We start from the raw sequence: 10660 nt of genomic DNA, 5'->3' as shown, positions 1-10660 counted from the left end.
ATTCAATTGTTGACGCAACTTGGACATTTGCTTTGTAACTGCCTTAATCTGTTGTGTCATAATTTTGTTCTGAGCCAGAATGGCATCAGAAGTATTCAAATCCAACACTCCAATCTTTTGTATTGTCCTTCTATTATGACGAGTCTGCCGATCTGTAGCAGATAATGCAGTAATAATTTTGGTGGCTTGCTCAGCATCCACTGCCATCATGGTGCCACCAGCCACAACTTCCAATATCATCTTAGTCTCTGGCTTCAATCCATTAAAAAAGATGTTTAGTTTGTCAACATCTTCAAATCCATGGTTTGGACATTTCCTCGACAACATCTGGATAAGTTCCCATGGCTCATAAAAAGCTTCCTCAACACCTTATATGAATATTGAGATTTCAAACTTTGCATGCACATACCTCGCCGGAGGGAAAAATCTTGCCAAGAACTTTGTTTCCAAATCACTCCAATTGGTTAAGCTTTAAGTTGGATGTGATTTTAGCCATTCCTTAGCTTCACTAAAGAGGGAAAATGGAAAGAGTATCATGTATGCAACTTCCCTCTCAGTGTCAGAATACCCCATACTGACTACCAGCTCATAAAATTTGTCCAAATGAGCATATCGATCTTCATAATCCTTCCCCGTGAACTGATGAGCACTAACTAGATTCAGATAGGCAGGCTTGATTTCCACTACCCTGGAGGTGTATGGAATCACAATGCTAGAGTAGTGTCGAGGACCTTGATACATAGCATAATCTCCTAAAGTCCTCTTTGGAGGATTAGGCCTTGGGTTATTATTAGCAGCATTATTGACATTCGCCATATTGTCGGACTGAGATTCAGAAACTATAGGAAGTGTATTCGATTCAGAGCTACATTGTGCTTCCTGAGGACCTTGTTGTCTCTTCTCTTTTGCTTTCTTCCGGTTACTTTTAGCAGACTTCTCAATTTCTGGATTGTATTGTAGTTGCTCTTCTTTAAATTTACCACGCAAAAGCATAAATAAGAAGACTACAACAAAGGTTAGCACAAGGGTTAACACTATACTACAAAGAATTAAAGAATAACTATGTACAAGACGCAATAAACTCTATAAAGAACTAATGTAAATCGCCAATTGCTCCCAGGCAGCGGCGCCAAAAACTTGTTAGATATTTATGGAACAATAAGTGCATCGTATCGTCCTAGTAATAAAATCCGGTAAAATACCGGGATATCGTCCTCAGGGAGCAAACTATATTTACACTAATTCCTACAAGAATGAATTGAGTATATATTTACAATGATGTTTTTATAAAATTTTGTATTTGGTTGTGAAAAATCATAAATTGAACGAAAAACAAGTAAAATAAACTGGGATCGAAATGCATCGTTCTTTCCTAATGACATCCATGGATTCAATTCCAAGTGACTTGTGAAGTTACTAATTCAGATGCACATATCATTCAAATATTTCACATCAATCCCTTGAGTGTAAAATCCTTAGATAATCACTCAAATACCAATTCCTTGGATATTTGACCGATTAACTAGCATTAAGTTCCATGTAAAAGCAATTCATGCATCATTCTCCATTCATAGAGCAATGATGTATGAAGGAAGATGATTCGGGTTCGATATCAAGTTTAACTTCCCAATTAAACTTGAACCCAAGAACAAGAAATTAATAGCAAAGTAAATTCATGCATTAAGAACGAGATGAACTTCTCAAAATCAAATAACAATTACAAAGGAATCGAATCCAGGAGTACAAAGGTTAGAAGATTACATTTCGAATCCCACAACAAGATCTAATCATTCCTTCTTGCTATTACAACGCTCAAATCATGAAATTATACAAGGAATAATGCAAAATATGCTTCAGAAGTATTTCGATAACCCCCTTTGATGTCCAGAACTGCCTATATCAAGTTCCAACTGTCACTCTCTTACTCAACCTAAGGATTCTCGCTTGAGCGAGAGAAAAAGCCCCTTCCTCGCTTGAACACCTCGCTTGGGCGAGACTCCCTCGCCTATCAGGTTTTTGACCTTCAATTGGCGCTTGGGCGAGGGATGTCAGTATTTTCTGGTGTTTTTCTTCTAAATTATGGCTTGAGCGACCATTTCCACGCTTGGGCGAGGCTTGTGCTGTTCAGAAACCTACAAACAATCAAACACGAGTAATTTCCTGAACAATACAAGATTAACTAAGTTATTGGGAACTATATGTAATGACAACATAAATACGCGCTAAGTGCCGCAAAAGCATATAAATTTCCTTAACAATTTGGCACTTAACACAAAGAGATTCATATGGTAAGAATGATTATAGAATAGAATATGAGTGTTGTGAATTTTTGAAAATTTAGGAGGAAAGTGAATATTACATTGATTGGGTTGCATATAATAGAGAATATGTGGAAAGTAAGAGATATATAAGTCCATAGGAATATATCAAGTTATCCCGTGCCAAAAGTAAGCCAAGAGCTACATAGAGGGAAATTATTGTGGAAAACTTTGACTTAATTCCGGACGAATCATTATTGTGTATTTGGTAAACTTTGACATAAAAAAATAGTAGAAGTAGTAATTGTTATGTGTAGAGTTTGACACATTTTTTGATATGTGTAGAATTTGACACAATTGTAGTTAATTGATTTAATATGAATATAATTTATTTATGCATGCAATTATCAATGTTTCTTAGCTAGTATTGTACTTTTAGGTACGTTTTGAAATGAAAAGTAAGGACTCTAACTAGAGGAGTCCGAGTAAAATTGCAGTAATATATATGTTCACCTTTAGATCGAGACAAGTTGTGGACATGAAATTTCTAATACATTGAACTACAATATCAATGGTAGGATCACTAAAGTCTGGTACGAATCTTTCCCAAAATGAGCCATAATTAGTTGAGACACATTGAGACACCACATTCATCCACTGTTGGATCAAGATGATTTTTGGATTTTAAGTTCCTAACATATGTGTGGTGTCTTGATTTTTTCTTATGCGACCTTTTGGATTCGTCCCTACATTTTTTGTGGTTTAAACATAAAAACTATATTTTAAACTCAATTTGGATAAAATAATCTTTTGAATAAGAGTTATGAGTTCGAGAGTCAATTATAGATTAGGGAATGTATTAGCAACTAAAATGCCCTTAATTAAATACTATCATATCTAATTGCATGAATTAAATATAGCTTTGATTTATTTAATTAAAAAATTTAAATTGCTAAATCAAATATTTTTTATTTATTTTTATGTGTGACAAATGTAAATTTTGATCATACGAATCCGTCTGTATATTAGAAAATCAAGACTGCACAATTCTGTTTTAAAAATTGTGTAATTGATTTGATTTACTTTTTTGTCTGATAAAATAAACACTTAAAATAGTTACATACGATGCGAATCATAATCAGATTATAAAAATATTTTCTTAACTAATAAAAAAATTAACAAATATATGAAGGATTGAGGAAATGTTATAAATATTTGTCTATTGTCATCAAATCATCCTTTGGATAGTTGCACTCTGCCGCATCTGTTCCTAAAATTAATTAAAAATCACATCAACAAACTAAATACTTTCAAACTATAACTATTCTTAATTTCTTCTATCGCATATAGAGATATGTAAGAGCAAGATAAACTTTTATTAGATTGTTAGTAGTTCAATTTGTAATAGAATAATTTAAGTGTATAAAAGTTAATGTGACTGAGTGAGAGTAATGTTTTAATACGCGAGGACGAGTGTTAATATCTTCCCTTATTTGTAATCGACATCCAAGTTCAGAATCTTCTATTTTATTAAATTCAGACTTAAAGAATTTTCTACATTTTAACCGAAAAACGTAATATCAACGCAAAATCTTTTAAGATAGGTCGAAATCGAGTTACCTCTTTCTATACGTTGTAAATTTGATGTTTCAACTGAAAACCATGTCGCGATAATAGATACTCTCGCATTGCCTATAGTTCTAATCCTTGCTGTTGTGCTATATTTCATGACAAGATAGATGGGGTGAGGGTTATAGCCTTGTTGTTAGCATTGTCGGGCTTTCTTTCCTATATATGTCAACATTGTCTAGATGAAAAGAAAGGTTAGGTAGATAAAAGTGCTGGCCTTGAAGTTTCAAGGGGCGAGTTAGAAATTTTCTGATTGAGTGAACCCAACTTTTATGAAGTTGTAACAAACTGATATGGCATTGAGTTGAGACAAGAGCCTCGTGAAGGGTTGATATTGTTGATGAAATTTTGTTTAGCTTTATATTCCAGCATCCGAGGAGCCCTCATGCTTCGCTTCACAGGGAACCGTGACAAGAACCTTGACCGCATCAAAACGCTGGGATTCCTCTCATGGGTCGCAGAAAACCAAGCTGTTGTTGCTGCTTTTGTGGCTGGAAGAGTAGGGGATGTTGTTGCTGGTGAAAGAGAAGAAGAACGAGAAGTAGAGAGAGCAGGGTGGGTTTCAAAATTAGATGATGGATCAATGTGTATGAAGAGAGGGGGAAGTGGAGATTTTTGTTTTCCCTTAACTGAGGTGCAGTTTCCTCATGAATTCATGGACATGGGAAGAGTATTGATTGAAAATTTGTAGGAAGAAGAATATGAAGAAGTAAAAAACAGGAAAAGGAAAATGGTGAGTGAGAAAAGGAGCACATTGAGAAAAATAAAAATAAAGGGAAAAAGATTTGTTGTCCCGAACATATCCCAAACTAATTACCCTATGTCACATTAGTTAAAAAATTAAATATTCCTAATTTTTTATATTTTTGTTTTATTAAGATTAGTTTGGGATAAACTTGGAAATATATTTTGGGACAACAAATCTCTATTCCAACTAAATTAGGTGATGAAGAATGTTTAATTTAGATGGTAAACTTACCGTTGTTAATGAGACCAAAAATGTGACGGTGACTTCTTACCTAGATTCTCATGTTGTGTGGATGCAATTAACTGGGGATGGAGATGGATTAAAATTTAGTAGGTCGAGCCTTAAAAGGCCCCACCATTTTCACCAAAAAAAGTAGTGATATGTGGAGCAGACCGATAAAAAAAAATCTTCCCAGTGATGGAGACTCCTTTTACCTTTTTTTGTTGGCACCTGAAGGCCTTTTTCACCAAAGGAGTTTATATATGTTTATTGAGGAGATAATTGTTTTTATTAATATGACTAAGACATTGATGTACATTTGAAATGTTGTATTTAAATTGAATTTTATAAGTATAGTTGTTAGATATAGAAATGTTCTTTTTGTAAATTATGTTTTTCATCTAATGGGTAAAGTTGTTAGATATAAACAACTTTATTTAGTGTGTGAGGCAAACATTATTCAATTGTGATTATCAAAAAGTTCCAAACGTTTTGTTTCTTACTAGCTTAATTCATATTTGTCGTTGTTAAAGAGTGTCTTGTAAAGCCCATGATAGGGTATTTAGAGGGCTAGTTGTATTTAGTGTTAGCTCTCTCTCAGTCTATGTGTGCACTGTGAAAGAAACCGAAATCATCATTTTAGGTGGTAGCCTAGTCTATTTTGATTGGGCTATGTGAATGTTTAGCTTGATCCATATAGCTCGTCCAATATATTGTGATTTATGAGCATTGAGCAATTCAATAATTTGCATCATTTGACCCCAAAAAAATTTTCATTGTCAAACCTCAAATTTTGGACTTCGAGATCTCACTATGTTTAAAATATGAAAAACTTAATTTAAATTCAAAGTAGTATAAAATAGTCTTTTACATTAAAATTTAAGTTCGAAAGTCAATTACGGATCGCTCAATATATTGTGTGTAATTATTTTATTGAATTTTTTTTAATTAAAAGTCATTTTAAAGTAGTAAAAGATTCAGACTTTGTCAATAGCAAAAGTAGTATAAGTAACCGAGAATGATTCTCAGCTCGAAGGTTGAAGCAAAATATGATATAAGTCGTAACTTTACTATCAAATCTCTATTAAAATATTTTTATTTTTAGATTAAGGGAACAAAAATTTTAAATTCAATTATGATGCATTAATGAATTCTATTTTAATCTCTTAATCTTTTATAAACAAAAGTATCTAATCTGTATTTAATAGTTAGTAAAAAGAATATATATATATATATATATATATATATATATATATATAGATGTAAGCAAACTAATAAGCTTTTTTTTTGGTACATCACAAATAAAAACAAAAAGTAAGTTAAGACATCTAAACCTAAGAAATCTGACGCGTCTGCAGCAGCAGACACCCAAATCTTGAGATTGGAGCCCGAAAGAGCACACTTCTTTCTTATAAAGTCCGCTAATGAGTTAGTCTCTCTATGAATAAAGTTAATCTGAACCACCCAGCAACGAGCAAGTAGCTTACGTATTCGACTCAACAGGAAATCCTTTGGTATATAACCACAAGACTCTCCCTAATAATTTGCACAACCTTCAAGCAATCACACTCAAGCACAACAGCTCGAAATCCCCCATCCCAAGCCAAAAGCAGTCCTTGTTCCATCGCAAAGAACTCAGCTTCAACAGTAGAACCAACTCCAAAACTAGATGAAAACTCGAGAAGCCATTTTCCTTCATGATTCTGGATAGCACCACCGCCACCCATGATAATGCAATGCATAGAACAACTGCCATCCACATTAAGCTTTATCTGCCCAACTGCAGAAGGAAACCATTGAACCGGAGAGATAGAGACATCCCCACAACCATAATCTAAATTAGAATGAGTCCAATCTCTATAGTCCTGATGGACACGAGCAACCACATAGGTGATATCCCAAACCTGAGTACCTAGAATGGTATTATTCCTCCACCTCCAAGCCCATTAGATGCCTGCTAAGAAAAGACTACCATTAGTGAGTGTAGAATTATACCTCAACCAGTTGTTGAAGTGTTGATTACTCTAGAAAATAGGATGGACAAATCCAAGACGATGCCAAAGAAGGATCGAGCTAGGGCAATCTCTAATAGTATGAAAAAGATCTTCCACAAAACCATTACACTGAGCACAAATAGAAGTAGAAGATAAATGTCTCTGAAAATGAAAATCATTGGTAGGGAGCGAGCCACCTCCACATCCACCTCCATTCTGAGCTATGAAGATCATCATTGTCACTAGATTTAAGCCAATTATAACCAGAATTAGCTGTGAAGCTACTAGAAGCATGGTGATGCCAAAACCAACCAACCTCAGCCGAAGACAAACTGGGGACAACCCAGTCTTATATCAATTGGCAAACCTCTTGCGGGAGTAGGGTTGACAAACTGTTGAAAGCCCAAGAATCATCTCTACACATACACTAACACGAAGGTTAGTATCAGATATATGAACATAGTCCACCATGTTACAAATTTTACCAAACCCAGACCAATTATCATACCAGAAAGATTAGTCACCACTACCAACATGATATGCAAAGCCTTCTTTGAGCATTGCGCTTGCCTTCAAAATGCTTTTCCAAGTATAGAAAACACAAGGCTTCTGAATAACAAACAAAACCGAGAGGTCACCCACATACTTACTCCTCAAAACATTACACCAAAGTTTATTCTAATAAGACAATAAGCTCCAGCAAAGTTTACCAAAGAGAGAAGTATTCACCGAGCGAGAATCACGAAGGCCAAGGCCACCATGACGTTTGGGCTTAGTAATAGTATCCCACTTCACCATGTTAAGGCTTCGCTTCTGAACATCCCCACCCATATGAAGTTATGAGTCATTCTGTCAATGTCATTACACATGGTCTGAGGGATCGAATTAAGAACAGACTTCGCAAGATAAAGTCTACCTGATTTATTCAGGAGATTAGACTTCCAAGTGGACATACACCTTTGAATTTTCTCAAGAATCGGGTTGAACATAGACCTTGACACCCTTCCATGCACAAGAGGAATACCCAAATATCTATCCAGTTTGCGTACAGCTCACATAGAGCAGATACTAATAAAGCTATTACGTTTACTCACGGGCACATTCCTAGAACGCATAAGCTTAGACTTGTCCACATTCATCTTGAGACCAAAAGCTTTACAAAAGACATCCAATGTATTAGTAATACACCTCACTTGAGCCTTCGAAGCTTTACAAAAAAGAAGAACATCATTAGCGAACTAAAGATGTGATAGGGGTGGCCCACCCCTTGACAGTTTAATAGATAGGGCTAACTTCTCCATGCACATAACGAAAAGGTATGGAGACATAGGGTCACCCTGACGAAGACCTCTAGTGGGCACAAATTTCTCCAATCTATAACCATTCCACAGAATAGACATGTTGCTAGACCTCACACACCACATAATCAGATCCACACAAATATGAGGAAGACCAAACTTAGTCAAAGTAAGTTGTAAGAAATCCCAATTAACTCTGTCAGAAGCCTTTTCAAGGTCCACCTGAAACACCATAACTCCCTTCTTCGACTTGGTTCTGTGTAGAAAATGCATGACTTCCTGAGCAAGAATGGTGTTATCAAAAGTACATCTCCCACGAATAAAACTACTTTGTAACGGCCCAATTAGATCATCCAAATACGGTCTTAGTCTACTCACCAACATCTTTGTTATCACCTTGTAGATGACATTACACTGACTAATAGGTCTCATCTCCTTCAAGGAAGTAGGATTATCAATCTTCAAAATAAGCATAACAAGAGTCTCCACGAGACGACTATCAGAGAAACCAAGTCTAAAAGCATCATGCACCAAGGACCAGACTTTAACCCCCACAATATGCCAATACTTCTTAAAGAAGTAGGGTTGGAAACCATCAGGACCAGGAGCTTTGAAATATTTCATACTCCTAACCACTTTAGTCATTTCCTCCATAGTAATTGGGGCTGTTAGGGCATCAACACCTTCGATAGACAAAATAGGCATGCGAACATGACAACAACCTAAATCAACATCAACAGTACCACAGAACAAATCCATAAAATAGCGTTGAGCTTCCTCCTTCAAAAGATCAGGATCTGTATGCCACACGCCATCATCAAAGTACTGCCCGTGAATTTTATTTCTTTCCATCCCACAATAGTCTGAGTATGGAAAAATTTGTTGTTCCTATCTCCATATTTCACCCATTGTTCCTTCTACATCTAGAACCAAAGCATCTCTTCTTGCCTCAAAATAGAATTGTATTCCTGCTGAAGTTGAGCCTCAAGAGCTCTCTATCAGCCACACTGTCAAGCTTCAAATGAACCCCCTTGATCCTAGTCTCAACTTGACGTTTCCTTCTGAAAATGTTCCCAAAAGTGTTTTTATTGAAGATTATAGCCTCTTCCCTTACTTTAGCAAGGTCATCCACAACATTCCCAGCACCATGAGACCAAGCATTTGAAACCACCGAACAAAAATATTTGTTACAAGTCCAAGCCGCTTGGAAGCAGAAAGGTCTATGTGACACATCAGCATCGTCTCCCCCGCACCTAAGCAGCACGGGGCAAAGATCAGAGTGGAGTTATGTGAGATTCTCAACATAAGCTTCCCGGAAGGATGTCCTCTAAGAAGAATCAGACAAACCTCTATCAAGGCGTTTAGAAATGATGCGCCCACCTTCGACCCTATGGAACCAAGTGAACCTCTATCAGTTTCACGTGTACTATTCCAGTAATTTACATTCACAAAAGAGAAATAGACTGGTAGACCTAACAATGTCACTAATGCATAATATAATTAAGTTCAGCACAATTAATAAATAACTTAAGTTTCCTAAGGGTGTGTTTGGGAGTACCATTTTGGAGGGGGAGGGGAGGAAATGGAGGGTTTAGGAAAGGGATTCCCTTGTTTGGGAGTTTAGTGGAGGAGAGGGGAGGGTTTTGAATGATTTTTCAAACCCTCCCAAACCCTCCAAATGCCAAAATACCTTTGCCAAAATATCTAGTTCCCCCAAATTGGGGTGTTTTGGGAGGAAAATAAGTCAAATTACCTAACTATGCTTACTAATATTATTCTATAACATATAATACATAACATACTATTGATTTTTTAAAGGGAGAGGGGGGTAAAATAGTATTTTTGTATTACATTAACCCTCCACCCCCTCCTATCTAAATTCCACACTCCCAAACAAGGGAGGGGTTTAGTTGGATTTGCCCTCCCTTCTCCTTCCTTTCCTCCCCCCTCTTTACCCTCTCATCCCCCTCCTTTCCTTTCCCTCCTAACTCCCAAACAAAGCCTAAAGAGTTGGGTTTGGTTTTGTTAGATCAGCTGCATAGGAAGGAAGAAAGAAGGAAGAGGAGAAGAAGAAGAGAGAAGGGAGAGGAGAAATGCAATATGGAATTAATCATAGAGATAAGGCCAAAGGGCCAATACATATAGGAAGTTAAGTAAATACAAAAAAGACAAGACTACCCTTTACTAATAACTAAAATACATTTAACATTCCCCCTCAAACTCAAGATGCGTTAAACGAAAGCATTGAGAGTTTGTTAGTCAAGAAACGAAAACGTTGAGTAGAATGAGGTTTGGTAAACAAATCAGCAATCTGCAATGAAGAAGAAATGAAGGGTAAGGTGATGGTGCCATGTTGGAAGTGGTGACGTGTGAAGTGACAATCAATCTCAATGTGTTTAGAACGCTCATGAAAGACAGAGTTATGAGCGATTTGAATAGCACTCTTATTGTCACAGTACATGGGAGTGGGTTCAGGTTGATCAACACCCAAAGAAGCAAGTAACCAACGCAACC

General features: G+C 36.2%; 1 long non-coding RNA gene across 1 annotated transcript; it reads left to right on the top strand.

Moving 5' to 3' along the window:
* On the top strand, positions 3884-4428 carry LOC109331037. Its single transcript, XR_002105726.1, has 2 exons — positions 3884-3973; positions 4265-4428. It is a non-coding gene; the product is annotated as an uncharacterized LOC109331037 (long non-coding RNA).

Source organism: Lupinus angustifolius, chromosome LG17 (genome assembly GCF_001865875.1).
Source record: "Lupinus angustifolius cultivar Tanjil chromosome LG17, LupAngTanjil_v1.0, whole genome shotgun sequence".
Lineage (NCBI taxonomy): Eukaryota > Viridiplantae > Streptophyta > Magnoliopsida > Fabales > Fabaceae > Lupinus > Lupinus angustifolius.
The sequence above is the reverse complement of the archived record's forward strand: the minus strand, read 5'-3'. Positions and strand labels throughout refer to the sequence as shown.